The sequence below is a fragment of the Leiobunum rupestre genome, chromosome 1 (genome assembly GCF_980474605.1).
Source record: "Leiobunum rupestre chromosome 1, qqLeiRupe1.1.hap1, whole genome shotgun sequence".
NCBI classification, from domain to species: domain Eukaryota; kingdom Metazoa; phylum Arthropoda; class Arachnida; order Opiliones; family Sclerosomatidae; genus Leiobunum; species Leiobunum rupestre.
In genome coordinates this window covers 35,984,032-36,000,407 of record NC_143384.1, presented here as the reverse complement: position 1 = coordinate 36,000,407, position 16,376 = coordinate 35,984,032, and the positions used below count along the sequence as shown (strand labels likewise).

At 29.6% G+C, this 16,376-nt stretch overlaps 1 protein-coding gene across 3 annotated transcripts in view; it reads left to right on the top strand.

The window, feature by feature from the left end:
• The window catches only part of LOC149962227 (metabotropic glutamate receptor-like), a 331,639-nt gene that overhangs the window by 293,853 nt on the left and 21,410 nt on the right, over positions 1-16,376 (top strand). The window lies entirely within an intron of this gene.

The following is a 16,376-nucleotide window of genomic DNA, read 5'->3' as shown; positions in this document are numbered from 1 at the left end:
CTACAATAATTAGTTGCGTTCCCAAATGAGCGATCTTTAGTAAATTGCCATTTCGACCTTGACAATGGTCAGCTTGACCTTCAAAATCTTTGGTTCGAAAATATAGTAAAATCTTCTAATACAAAATAACTACAATAATTAGTTGCGTTCCCAAATGAGCGATCATTAGTAAATTGCCGTTTCGACTTTGACAATGGTCATCTTGACCTTCAAAATCTTTGGTTCGAAAATATAGTAAAATCTTATAATAGAAAATAACTATAATAATTAGTTGTGTTCCCAAATGAGCGATCATTAGTAAATTGCCGTTTTGACCTTCACCCCCAAAATCTTTGTTTCGAAAATATAGTAAAATCTTCTAATACAAAATAACTACAATAATTAGTTGCGTTCCCAAATGAGCGATCTTTAGTAAATTGCCGTTTCGACCTTGACAATGGTCAGCTTGACCTTCAAAATCTTTGGTTCGAAAATATAGTAAAATCTTCTAATACAAAATAACTACAATAATTAGTTGCGTTCCCAAATGAAAACTGAAAATTAAGTGACTATTTTTCAAATTTATCTGAAGTTTTAATAGTAATATAAAGGCACGAGAAAACTAAATTCCGAAAATTTTATAGACTCGAACAACAACCATTTCAGTTAACCTAGTGAGAAATGCAAAAAGTGCACTTATCAGTTGCATTTTCTTATGCTACGTAGACCGAAATCCAGAACTTAATGAACTACTCGTGTTGACCGCTATGTGGCTCTTTATAAACTGGAAAATAAATATTATTATTATAAGTAATAAGACAGTGGGGAGGCCGTACTCAAACCTCCTAAAAGTTGAATAACCCTGGCTTGTTTAATTTTTGAGTGAAGCAGAGTACACGACAACGCAGTAAGATTTTTGGACAAAAGTTCGATTATATAATTGGTCCAATGCTTACTATTTCGTCTTTGTAGAATTTCGTCGTGTTGCAAATCCTGGCTCCACCACTGAGTAGTTCATAGAGAAGCGTTTAAATCATAGCTTTCGAAAAATGAACTGTTTACCGTAGCGCTACCTATCATGCAAAGGCGGAACTAAATGGGGGTGGGAAAACTTAATTCCGCGCTTGAAAATTAACAAAAAGACAAAAAAAAAAACAAACAATATTCAGTCACAGTTGACGTATTTGCGCTCGACGCTGCACCTAAATTGTCTTAAACATGTATTATTATTAATATTATTTCTTTGCACAAAACATAGCAGAGTATTTTTGCACAAAACATTTTAATTACGCTTTAAACATTTTATCGGTGACCTTTAAATTGTACCCACGAACCAAAAGGACCGAAACGAAACCACCTCGAGTCTGACTTCCTTTTCATTTTCCGCCCCCTTATTGACATTTTTTTTATCAATAACGTCAACGTCTAATACTTCAATACTTCTTTCTTAATGATCTCCTGGTTTCACTGATTGAATGACACGTTAAAATAATAATTATATAACGTAATTAGGAAAATGTTTATTCCGACTATGTTGAAGATGGCGATACACAGCACGTAACACTGCGCATACGTCGCGCACTGCTATTAAAAAGAAGTGCGAAAATTCTAGGGTTGTGTAGCGACATCTTCAACTTAGTTTGTGTAACACTTCGTTTCATTATAATTTTCATAACGCTAGATGGTTGTAGATGGCGCTACCAAGCACTAGGAGGTTTCCGATTAACACGCCTGACAATGAGCATGCGTCGCTCTCCGTTATTAAACAGAAGAGAGGGGAAAACTTCCCAGTGTTGTGTAGCCCCATCTACCGCAAAGTCGGAGTAAGAATATTCATCGTTCTACCACAATGGACGCTAGATGGCGGGTTTGTTTACAACAGATTTCTTAAAACTTATATAAAAGTGAAATATAAACGAGAAAACCCTGCATATCAATCCAAAATCCTAAAGACAATCAGCGTTTCTTAAAAGAAATCTTGAGGAAAAAAAATTGTGCCGCAATCATAAAAGAAGGGCCAGTCGTAGAGAAAATAGTTCGCATCTCGAAGTTAACACCGCAATCTTCCTTTCAAATCCGAACCCGCAATCTTAGCGGGGATAAAAAGGGGGGTTACTTTTAAATGACGCCATCTGTAGGCAAACGGAGCGAAGGATAAAGAAACTTAAGTTATATTTACGGATAGGGACAGAATTTGAATGCCTTTTTTTATGAAGCGGCAGTTCCCGGATAAGTATCAAGCGCCGCGTCGTAATCGCTCACGTGGGACGGACTAAAATGGCGTCAGTGTAGTTGGGGCTTCGAAATAGACCCCGACGCCGCCGACGCCGATGTTTTGTTCGGGGCGCCGCCGCCGGTTTCTAATATTTTTTGACAGGGCTACCAGACTTTCCGGTTTCTTATATTTTAATAAACAGCTAGGCTAATATCCAAGGCACCACTTTAGGTCAAAGCAGGAATCGATACCTCTACTTGGAATTATTATCCTGGGGTATCGCGTATGGTAAGATCACTCTGACGGCTTTGTTGTTAGGTTAACATAGTGAGGACAAAAAAACCGTCAGCCACATCGAGACGAAAATCTGCCGCGATAAGCATTCCAAGTAGAGGTATGGATTCCTGGTTTAAGTCATCAAGCGACTTTTAAAGCCGTTAATTCCGGTGGCCGGGTTACAATGCGTAAGAGGGTGGTGACAAGCCCTTCATGCCACGCGAGCCAACAGCTCCCTACACTCACTATCACCGTTAACCTCTACAATTTTTTATGGAAGGGGAAACTGAAGAGCTCGCGAAAAACGCCATTAACCAGTGGGGAGAGAACTTGCAAACTCAACGCGGAAGGAGTTGTTCCCAGTTTTCCCTCAGTGCCACAAGCTGGGATCGAACCCAGGGCTACCAGATTTTCTGTTGATATCATTATCTTTGCAGCTTTAACAAAAATGTAGTTCTTTCTCTATCACAATTATTATTAAATTGGTAGTGCAAATAAATTTTCTTTCTATGCCTCCGCCGACAAAAAAGTCGTTGCACGCCGATCGCGCCGCCGATGGAAAATCACCGGATCGCCACCGCCGGTCAAAATTTCGCGGCGTCGGGGTCTACTTCGAAATGTGAGATGGGGAATATACGATATTGCCTCAATACCGAGAGTGCGGTGGCGGAGTGGTTAGCACTTTCGCCTCGCAGCAAGAGGAGCCGGTTTCGATCCTAACTTGTGGCACTTGGTGAAAACTCGGAACAACTCTTTCCGCGTTGAGTGTGCGAGTTATCTCCACAATGGTTAGCGTGGTTTTCCCCGAGTTCTTTGGTTTCGCATTTCCATAAGAACTTTTTGTGACTTGAAGGGCTTGCTACCACCACCCTCATACACATTGCAACACGGCTTACTGAATTAATGGCATTAAAAGTCTGACTTAGGCCGACGGTGGTGCCTTATCAGTATAAAATGTCAAAATGTGGAAGCCGTTATTTTGTACAAGATACAGTTACTAAATGGCCAGACGATAATCAAGGGGTCCGACTTTTGCAAATTTGGAATCTCAAAGTGATTTCAAAAATCAGAAATTGGTTTTAAGATTTCAGCACACGATTTTTATGTTAATTTCTAGTTATTTAGGTTGAATTTTAGATTTTAGAACTGGTTTTTGGGATATTAAAGTTGATTTTAAGATTTCGAAAATATTTTTCCTTTAGATCGGACGGGATTTGTACGAATTTCAAACCCCTTAACGACAATTTTTGTAAATATGAATTTTCCAAAATAACTTTCTACAATGACCGCTACGGAACAAGTCTATTCAGTAATGGTGGAAGCTACGGTTATACAATACTTAATAATTAATAGTAGCCAATCGGAGTAATTTCCTAAGCATTCTTGCAGCTTACGTTGGTACTAAAATAATTTGAAATTAATTTTCTCCATCGTGATACTTTAGCAAATTTTTAAAATTTTAGTATTAGGCCTTTCTATAAAATAAGCAATGCTTTCTGAACTGTTTTGTATGTAGCTAATTCGTCACGAAATACGTAGACGTTCAGTTCAGTTTTTACTTAAAATTAGGGTGCCTCGTTGAATTTACTCTTATCTTCATACTTTTCGTAGTAATACGTCATCGATACGTGACGCAACAGCAACATCAAAACAATAAGGCCAATGTTACTTTATAAAAAGGCCTATTAATTCAGGTGGCCGGGTTACAATGCGTAGGAGAGTGGTGGCAAGCCCTGCAAGCCACGCGTGCCAACCGTTCCCTACACTAACTATTACCGTTAACCTCAACAAGTTTGTCCTGTTGCAAACCACCTATTTCATATTCTGAAATGTATAATTGAGACTATTTAAGGCGAGGAGCAGCTGATACCAATGATTATTAGGACACCCGCGTATGATTAAATCATCATCAGATTAGATTAAAAGTAAATCTATAGCTTTAGCTGTACAAAGATTAAAAATGATTAAATTTTTAATCAAGATTACTAAGAGTGATCTGCCCTTCGATTTAAGGTTCAATTTCATTTACCTTTCAACATCACTTTTAAAAAAACATACAAAGTAAATTCTTAAATATTTCCTCAAAACTTCCTTTGAGCCAAAAAAAATCCTAACGCCTCCAAATAATAAAAGCACACCCTTTGGAAACGCTACCAAAATGGTGTTGAAATCGCGTCTTGGCATCCGCCTCTCGAAGTAAAGATAAATGGTTGGTCGCGATAGGGGAAATGCCGAGATCGTCCGCTAGGGAGCGCCGTCGTGGAGTAATCATTACGAAATGAAAAAAGTCCTCGGGACCTCTTTCTGTTCACGCGAAAATACAAAAGGGAGGTTTTTAGGATCCTTTTGTCGGAAGAAACTTATTACGATTCCTTTTTCCATTTTCGTTTGGTGCCATTTTGAAGATTCCCCGTCGTATCTCTCGTCGCGTTTATCCCCTCAAGAGGCGAGCCTTATCTGTCGGGGGCTTACCTGTCCGATTGGCCCGAAGCATTGCCGCTGCCTATTTTCGGCAGGGTTTTTGTTCGGGTTTTATTTCGGCGTTCTGGGCGTGGCGCTGCCGCTGTGTACTTTAGATTGTTTCGAACTCTCTTTCGTAGTTGATTTGTCGCGTCTAAATGTGTCTAGTTTAGTCGGATGTTGCCCGTTTTGGCTCCATTTCTCAATAGTCTTGGAAAGTGCGCCGGGTGTGGTTTCGGGGTTTGTTTTGATTTGCGGGTAATGGGTTTTCGTTTAACTTTGAGTTACGTCGTCTTGATAGTTTCTGGTTTCTAGTTTCGCCTTCAACAAATAGGTGCTATAGACTCCGCCAGTTGTTTGAAACTTCGAACGAACTATGACCCTTCAAGATATGGAATAATATCGTTTAGTTTCGATATGGAATAATATCGTTTAGTTTCGATATGGAATAATATCGTTTAGTTTCGATATGGAATAATATCGTTTTGTCTCGATTTGGAATAATGTCGTTTAGTCTCGATATGGAATAATATCGTTTAGTCTCGATATGGAATTTTATCGTTTAGTCTCGATATGGAATAATATCGTTTATTCGATATGGAATAATATCGTTTAGTTTCGATATGGAATAATATCGTTTGGTCTCGATATGGAATAATATCTTTTATTCGATATGGAATAATATCGTTTAGTTTCGATATGGAATAATATCGTTTTCTTTAGCTCGCAAATACTCAACTTTAAAAAAGTTCAAATTACTTTGAAAATAAGGAGTATTTATTTAATTAAATGATTAATTAATTTAATTTTAAATTCCAAGAGATAAATCTACACATCGTATTACTTTAGGATTTTTCCACCACTTTACGCAGTGATTCATTTCAAGAATTTATTTATCCGCCATGTGATGCAATATCACACAGAGTTTACAGGTCGGTTATACAGGGTGTTTCAAAAGGTTATGCAAAAATTTGAAGGAGTTGTAGGGGTTGAGTTGAGAAGTATGCCTGTTTTTTCCTGAGATGAGTTAAAAGAGCGCCAGAGAGCTTCAAAGTGTGGCCTGCTAGCTCCTGGAAGTAGGCTGCAACAAGCGCAAAACTAAGCAGCAGGGACTTTAAATACTGTTTAAGTTTACTTTTTTACCTCGATTTGTTTACAAAGTCCCTTTTTACCTATCACACGAACACTAACTTTAATGCTCGCGTTTCCCTGCTGCTTGGAAATTATATAAAATTGTTTAGAATAATTAAGTTATCGTTTTAACTTGGAAACATTATTGCACCATTCAATTCTTTTGTATTTCATCGAATATTTGGTTGTCGCGGCGAACAGGGTCACTTGTTCGATTTGCCGTCACAGCACGTCGCCACTATCGGATAAATTCAAACTATATACGGGACTCTGACCCATACAGCCGGTGTACAACCCCCCTTCAACCGCACACCCATCCGGACTGTCTAGAATATTTGAAAATTCAACCCGCGAGCGCGTAGAGAAGGCCCCGTTGCAGATTCTACAATTTATAAATTATAGAGTATGTACAATATATATATAATTTTGTTGTTTGGTCTTCGATAGTCGCGTCCAGTCTCGCGCGGTTTCGAGATTCGGCGAGAGTCACGTGACGGCGGGCCGAGGGTTAACGAAGCATTCCCCGAGCGGAAACGAAAATCGGGAATTCGCCGACGTCACCGCTTCCGAGTTGCCGCTCGTTTACAAGCGATCCTGTCGCCATCTGCTAGAGCGGATAAGTTCGAGTTTTCTATTGACACGCGATGCCTGGATTTTCCCTGTTCCTAGTATTTTTATTCCGAAGAGTAAACTAGGCGGGGCAACGTTTAAGCTCGTGCCTTGTTTGACAATGGCTGGAGTTCCGATACTCTTCTTAGCCCCCCCCCTTTTTACCTTTTTCCTATTTTCGAACCGGGGAATATTTAACATTGATGTATTTGCCAGGCCTAAATAAGATAGATCCTTGTTCCCAAAGCTCCCTTAATCTTTTGGTTTTCTCGCTCCGATTGTTCCACTGATTATGTAAGTTGTTGTTTGTCCTAAATTAACGTACGAGATCATCTGAAGATTAATCTTTTAGTTGTCTTTGCGTGGTTGTTTCAAATTAGATTTAATACCATCTGGTTTTCATTTATTTTAATGGTTTTTGGGTAATGAAAAATAGTTGTTCTACGAGATTCTAAACGTTTTGCGAAGAAGGATAATATGGAGCACCGTCAGGGTTGACTGATTTTGATTTAAAACAAGTGATTTTTAAAATAAAATCATTGATACAATATATTTCAATGGTGGAATAAAAAATGGCAAAAATAGGTTCTTAAAAAATTAAAATACATATAAAACTAAAATATTAAATAATAATTTAATTTAATTAAGTTCAAGATTACCTATTAATAAAAGTAAAATATCTAACAACTATACAGTAAAAGCCGATTTAAATAAAAAATCTCTATTGATTTTTATTAAAAAAAAAGTTCTGGGAAGATATTACACATAATAAGAGAGACCTGCTAAATGTATTACTTTTTTTCTGTGTCCCATTTAACCTTCTTAATTTATAATCCTGGAAACCTTTAAAAATATCTTTTAAATTAGAATTATGTTTTGTAAAGCTATTAACGATAATGGAACTATTAGTTTAATTTGATGGCACGAAAAATCATTATTTAAGAGTCGTTTAAACGATTTCATAATCTAACAATATAACCGAATGATTGCTTTTAAAAATCTCATTTTTAAAGTTTCAAAATTATAATCGTATTTAATATAGTAAATATAAACCATTAACCTTAATGAAAATATTTCTATAATATCCTTTCTCTTAAGGGGGAAGACTACAGTGGCCATTGTCTACAGTAAGTTTCACGCTATTTCAAGCTGAACTCTTTTAATTTTGTATTTTAACTTATAAAATTAATATTTAAGTGTAGAACAGCCTCTTGTTTAGTGCTTAAAATAATTTTGTCAATTTTAAATTTAAAAGTAATTAAGTTATTACGTTTTAATTCGGACCCCCGGAGCTAAACAAGTTGGGCAAGCGCCCAAACTATCCTTTAGTTAGGACCTTATATCTCGTTAACTATTAATATAATAATTATCAAAATTATTTTAAGGACTAGAGGAAGGTTCAGCCTAATAAGAAAAATATAATTCAATTATGTTATTGTTAAAACAGAAACTTCAGCTTGAACGAAAAAGAGGCTTTTACTGTATTCTTCCCTCTTAAACGAAATATTCAACGTTATTAAAAAGGTATAAAACACTATTGCGTAAACACATCAGCAAACCACTTATTTAAAAAAACCAAATTTAAATAAACACAATTTTAATCCCAAAAACCATCACTGCGAAACACTTGTAAAGAAAAACTACTCCAAAAAATAATAAAACCTCCGCAAAATTCTCGATTAAAAAGCGGGCTGAAATCAAGGGATCCTGATCATTCGCGGTGCCAACCCGACCCTAGGAAATGTCTCCATCTAAATCATTTGTCATTATAAATTAACCAGCTACCACTTTCGTACCGTCGCTACGATAAAAAAAGTCGCCATTTTTCATTGGCTAATATTTCTTTTCTTAATCTTTTCGAATCGCGCGGTACCAAAGTTGAGTTAGATCTTAGAATCCCAAATGACTAATCGCGGCAAATGGGTAATTTTCCACTTCGTTTCAGCCGCCTCGCTATCCTGGTAATTGCTGTAGGTACGTTCTAGCGTAGTTCGTACCTGCTCCGCCGACCTCAGTGGAATGTGCCTGGTTTATTTTTTCTCCCTGGATAGGGTCTGTAACGAAAGTGTTATCAACTACATTTTTCATTTGGTCCCCAAAAATGAGTTGGGAGCAGGGAATTCCGAAGGGAAACTCGAACAAGGAAAACTATTTCATTTTTCTGATTTCATTTTCCTCAGAATTTATATCTTTGGCTTGCTCTCGCAGCCTGCTCTCTTTTTTGGCTGCATTTTTCAGGTTTCTCATTGATGAAGTAGATTTTGTCATTCCCATTCTCTCGAAGTAGGCATAGTAGAACACTGTCTCTTATTTGATTTTCGTGTAAAATATAATTGACTTAGGTGTGCCAATTCTAATTAAGAATATTATATACTCATATAATTATTCATTTTTAATTAGGATTTACTCATTTTTAATTAGGATTTACTCGTTTTTAATTAGGATTTACTCGTGTTTAATTAGGATTTACTCATTTTTAATAAGTATTTACTCGTTTTTAATTATGATTTACCCATTCTTAATTAGGATTAACCCATTCTTAATTAGGATTTACCCATTCTTAATTAGGATTTACCCATTCTTAATTAGGATTTACCCATTCTTAATTAGGATTTACTCGTTCCTAATTAGGATTTACTCGTTCTTAATTAGGATTTACACGTTCTTAATTAGGATTTACTCGTTCTTTATTAGGATTTACTCTTCCTTAATTAGGATTTACTCGTTCTTTATTAGGATTTACTCTTTTCTTAATTAGGATTTATTCGTTCTTAATTAGGATTTACTCGTTCTTAAATAGGATTTACTCATTTTAATAATGAATTACTCATTTTAATAATGATTTACTCGATTTTAATAATGATTTACTCGATTTTAATTAGGATTTACTCGATTTTAATTAGGATTTACTCATTTTAATAATGAATTACTCATTTTAATAATGAATTACTCATTTTAATAATGAATTACTCATTTTAATAATGATTTACTCATTTTAATAATGATTTACTCATTTTAATAATGATTTACTCATTTTAATTAGGATTAACTAATTTTAATTAGGATTCCAATATTAATCAACATTTAAGTTTCACCTTCCTTAGCCTATGCTATAGTTAACAACTCCAAAACAAATTGTTCTATGCTGTGAAATAACGATATTCAAATGTTGCGTTATTATTCCATTTATAGTATTCGTACATTTTGAAAAATAATCTATCAACGAAGAACACCTTAGCTATATTCAAAATATCGACCATCTTTGAGTTAAAAAAAATAAATTGGAATGGTACTTTTCTTAATTATAAATTTGAATGGTACTTTTCTTAAATATAAATTTGAATGGTACTTTTCTTAAATATAAATTTGAATGGTACTTTTCTTAAATATAAATTTGAATGGTACTTTTCTTAAATATAAATTTGAATGGTACTTTTCTTAAATATAAATTTGAATGGTACTTTTCTTAAATATAAATTTGAATGGTACTTTTCTTAAATATAAATTTGAATGGTACTTTTCTTAAATATAAATTTGAATGGTACTTTTCTTAAATATAAATTTGAATGGTACTTTTCTTAAATATAAATTTGAATGGTACTTTTCTTAAATATAAATTTGAATGGTACTTTTCTTAAATATAAATTTGAATGGTACTTTTCTTAAATATAAATTTGAATGGTACTCTTCTTAAATATAAATTTGAATGGTACTTTTCTTAAATATAAATTTGAATGGAACTTTTCTTAAATATAAATTTGAATGGAACTTTTCTTAAATATAAATTTGAATGGTACTTTTCTTAAATATAAATTTGAATGGTACTTTTCTTAAATATAAATTTGAATGGTACTTTTCTTAAATATAAATTTGAATGGTACTTTTCTTAAATATACATTTGAATGGTACTTTTCTTAAATATAAATTTGAATGGTACTTTTCTTAATTATAAATTTGAATGGTACTTTTCTTAAATATAAATTTGAATGGTACTTTTCTTAAATATAAATTTGAATGGTACTTTTCTTAAATATAAATTTGAATGGTACTTTTCTTAAATATAAATTTGAATGGTACTTTTCTTAAATATAAATTTGAATGGTACTTTTCTTAAATATAAATTTGAATGGTACTTTTCTTAAATATAAATTTGAATGGAACTTTTCTTAAATATACATTTGAATGGTACTTTTCTTAGATATAAATTTGAATGGTACTTTTCTTAAATATAAATTTGAATGGTACTTTTCTTAAATATAAATTTGAATGGTACTTTTCTTAAATATAAATTTGAATGGTACTTTTCTTAAATATAAATTTGAATGGTACTTTTCTTAAATATAAATTTGAATGGAACTTTTCTTAAATATAAATTTGAATGGTACTTTTCTTAAATATACATTTGAATGGTACTTTTCTTAAATATACATTTGAATGGTACTTTTCTTAAATATAAATTTGAATGGTACTTTTCTTAAATATAAATTTGAATGGTACTTTTCTTAAATATAAATTTGAATGGTACTTTTCTTAAATATAAATTTGAATGGTACTTTTCTTAAATATAAATTTGAATGGAACTTTTCTTAAATATACATTTGAATGGTACTTTTCTTAAATATAAATTTGAATGGTACTTTTCTTAAATATAAATTTGAATGGTACTTTTCTTAAATATAAATTTGAATGGAACTTTTCTTAAATATAAATTTGAATGGTACTTTTCTTAAATATACATTTGAATGGTACTTTTCTTAAATATAAATTTGAATGGTACTTTTCTTAAATATAAATTTGAATGGTACTTTTCTTAAATATAAATTTGAATGGAACTTTTCTTAAATATAAATTTGAATGGTACTTTTCTTAAATATACATTTGAATGGTACTTTTCTTAAATATAAATTTGAATGGAACTTTTCTTAAATATAAATTTGAATGGTACTTTTCTTAAATATAAATTTGAATGGTACTTTTCTTAAATATAAATTTGAATGGTACTTTTCTTAAATATAAATTTGAATGGTACTTTTCTTAAATATAAATTTGAATGGTACTTTTCTTAAATATAAATTTGAATGGTACTTTTCTTAAATATAAATTTGAATGGTACTTTTCTTAAATATAAATTTGAATGGTACTTTTCTTAAATATAAATTTGAATGGTACTTTTCTTAAATATAAATTTGAATGGAACTTTTCTTAAATATAAATTTGAATGGTACTTTTCTTAAATATACATTTGAATGGTACTTTTCTTAAATATAAATTTGAATGGTACTTTTCTTAAATATAAATTTGAATGGTACTTTTCTTAAATATAAATTTGAATGGAACTTTTCTTAAATATAAATTTGAATGGTACTTTTCTTAAATATACATTTGAATGGTACTTTTCTTAAATATAAATTTGAATGGAACTTTTCTTAAATATAAATTTGAATGGTACTTTTCTTAAATATAAATTTGAATGGTACTTTTCTTAAATATAAATTTGAATGGTACTTTTCTTAAATATAAATTTGAATGGTACTTTTCTTAAATATAAATTTGAATGGTACTTTTCTTAAATATAAATTTGAATGGTACTTTTCTTAAATATAAATTTGAATGGTACTTTTCTTAAATATAAATTTGAATGGTACTTTTCTTAAATATAAATTTGAATGGTACTTTTCTTAAATATAAATTTGAATGGTACTTTTCTTAAATATAAATTTGAATGGTACTTTTCTTAAATATAAATTTGAATGGTACTTTTCTTAAATATAAATTTAAATGGAACTTTTCTTAAATATAAATTTGAATGGTACTTTTCTTAAATATAAATTTGAATGGTACTTTTCTTAAATATAAATTTGAATGGTACTTTTCTTAAATATAAATTTGAATGGTACTTTTCTTAAATATAAATTTGAATGGTACTTTTCTTAAATATAAATTTGAATGGTACTTTTCTTAAATATAAATTTGAATGGTACTTTTCTTAAATATAAATTTGAATGGTACTTTTCTTAAATATAAATTTGAATGGTACTTTTCTTAAATATAAATTTGAATGGTACTTTTCTTAAATATAAATTTGAATGGTACTTTTCTTAAATATAAATTTGAATGGTACTTTTCTTAAATATAAATTTGAATGGTACTTTTCTTAAATATAAATTTGAATGGTACTTTTCTTAAATATAAATTTGAATGGTACTTTTCTTAAATATAAATTTGAATGGTACTTTTCTTAAATATAAATTTGAATGGTACTTTTCTTAAATATAAATTTGAATGGTACTTTTCTTAAATATAAATTTGAATGGTACTTTTCTTAAATATAAATTTGAATGGTACTTTTCTTAAATATAAATTTGAATGGTACTTTTCTTAAATATAAATTTGAATGGTACTTTTCTTAAATATAAATTTGAATGGTACTTTTCTTAAATATAAATTTGAATGGTACTTTTCTTAAATATAAATTTGAATGGTACTTTTCTTAAATATAAATTAGAATGGTACTTTTCTTAAATATAAATTTGAATGGTACTTTTCTTAAATATAAATTTGAATGGTACTTTTCTTAAATATAAATTTGAATGGTACTTTTCTTAAATATAAATTTGAATGGTACTTTTCTTAAATATAAATTTGAATGGTACTTTTCTTAAATATAAATTTGAATGGTACTTTTCTTAAATATAAATTTGAATGGTACTTTTCTTAAATATAAATTTGAATGGCACTTTTCTTAAATATAAATTTGAATGGTACTTTTCTTAAATATAAATTAGAATGGTACTTTTCTTAAATATAAATTTGAATGGTACTTTTCTTAAATATAAATTTGAATGGTACTTTTCTTAAATATAAATTTGAATGGTACTTTTCTTAAATATAAATTAGAATGGTACTTTTCTTAAATATAAATTAGAATGGTACTTTTCTTAAATATAAATTTGAATGGTACTTTTCTTAAATATAAATTTGAATGGTACTTTTCTTAAATATAAATTTGAATGGTACTTTTCTTAAATATAAATTTGAATGGTACTTTTCTTAAATATAAATTTGAATGGTACTTTTCTTAAATATAAATTTGAATGGTACTTTTCTTAAATATAAATTTGAATGGTACTTTTCTTAAATATAAATTTGAATGGTACTTTTCTTAAATATAAATTTGAATGGTACTTTTCTTAAATATAAATTTGAATGGTACTTTTCTTAAATATAAATTTGAATGGCACTTTTCTTAAATATAAATTTGAATGGTACTTTTCTTAAATATAAATTTGAATGGTACTTTTCTTAAATATAAATTTGAATGGTACTTTTCTTAAATATAAATTTGAATGGTACTTTTCTTAAATATAAATTTGAATGGTACTTTTCTTAAATATAAATTTGAATGGTACTTTTCTTAAATATAAATTTGAATGGTACTTTTCTTAAATATAAATTTGAATGGTACTTTTCTTAAATATAAATTTGAATGGTACTTTTCTTAAATATAAATTTGAATGGTACTTTTCTTAAATATAAATTTGAATGGTACTTTTCTTAAATATAAATTTGAATGGTACTTTTCTTAAATATAAATTTGAATGGTACTTTTCTTAAATATAAATTTGAATGGTACTTTTCTTAAATATAAATTTGAATGGTACTTTTCTTAAATATAAATTTGAATGGTACTTTTCTTAAATATAAATTTGAATGGTACTTTTCTTAAATATAAATTTGAATGGTACTTTTCTTAAATATAAATTTGAATGGTACTTTTCTTAAATATAAATTTGAATGGTACTTTTCTTAAATATAAATTTGAATGGTACTTTTCTTAAATATAAATTTGAATGGTACTTTTCTTAAATATAAATTTGAATGGTACTTTTCTTAAATATAAATTTGAATGGTACTTTTCTTAAATATAAATTTGAATGGTACTTTTCTTAAATATAAATTTGAATGGTACTTTTCTTAAATATAAATTTGAATGGTACTTTTCTTAAATATAAATTTGAATGGTACTTTTCTTAAATATAAATTTGAATGGTACTTTTCTTAAATATAAATTTGAATGGTACTTTTCTTAAATATAAATTTGAATGGTACTTTTCTTAAATATAAATTTGAATGGCACTTTTCTTAAATATAAATTTGAATGGCACTTTTCTTAAATATAAATTTGAATGGTACTTTTCTTAAATATAAATTTGAATGGTACTTTTCTTAAATATAAATTTGAATGGTACTTTTCTTAAATATAAATTTGAATGGTACTTTTCTTAAATATAAATTTGAATGGTACTTTTCTTAAATATAAATTTGAATGGTACTTTTCTTAAATATAAATTTGAATGGTACTTTTCTTAAATATAAATTTGAATGGTACTTTTCTTAAATATAAATTTGAATGGTACTTTTCTTAAATATAAATTTGAATGGTACTTTTCTTAAATATAAATTTGAATGGTACTTTTCTTAAATATAAATTTGAATGGTACTTTTCTTAAATATAAATTTGAATGGTACTTTTCTTAAATATAAATTTGAATGGTACTTTTCTTAAATATAAATTTGAATGGTACTTTTCTTAAATATAAATTTGAATGGTACTTTTCTTAAATATAAATTTGAATGGTACTTTTCTTAAATATAAATTTGAATGGTACTTTTCTTAAATATAAATTTGAATGGTACTTTTCTTAAATATAAATTTGAATGGTACTTTTCTTAAATATAAATTTGAATGGTACTTTTCTTAAATATAAATTTGAATGGTACTTTTCTTAAATATAAATTTGAATGGTACTTTTCTTAAATATAAATTTGAATGGCACTTTTCTTAAATATAAATTTGAATGGTACTTTTCTTAAATATAAATTTGAATGGTACTTTTCTTAAATATAAATTTGAATGGTACTTTTCTTAAATATAAATTTGAATGGTACTTTTCTTAAATATAAATTTGAATGGTACTTTTCTTAAATATAAATTTGAATGGTACTTTTCTTAAATATAAATTTGAATGGTACTTTTCTTAAATATAAATTTGAATGGTACTTTTCTTAAATATAAATTTGAATGGTACTTTTCTTAAATATAAATTTGAATGGTACTTTTCTTAAATATAAATTTGAATGGTACTTTTCTTAAATATAAATTTGAATGGTACTTTTCTTAAATATAAATTTGAATGGTACTTTTCTTAAATATAAATTTGAATGGTACTTTTCTTAAATATAAATTTGAATGGTACTTTTCTTATTGTACCATTTATTGTAGCGTATTTCAGCGCGAAACAAGGATTGTACCGGGTCAAAAGATAGAGAGTCAATGGGGACAGGAGAGCTAAATTCTGGGGGGAAAGTTCGTGAAGGGAATGAAATCACTACGGATGCTTTTTGATAGAAAGCGGAAAATTGCAAGAAGGCAATCGAGAATCGTGTTAGCAGTTTGAGTTAAGTGAAATCCCTCTGGTCAAGCGGCCCAATCCAGAAGGCCAAGACCAGATTGACCAAAGATCGGAGCTCCTGTTTTGCTCCCCAATTTGGTCTCGTTAGCCTCGCCTGAGACGTGATTCGTTAGAGACGCCAGAAAAGTTCCACACTGAAAGTCGAGCGACTTTAAACTAAATAGATTTGGCGTCATAAGAAAGTCAACGTAAGAGATTTGTAAATCTAATTGTTTTTTAGACTTTTCCCACCA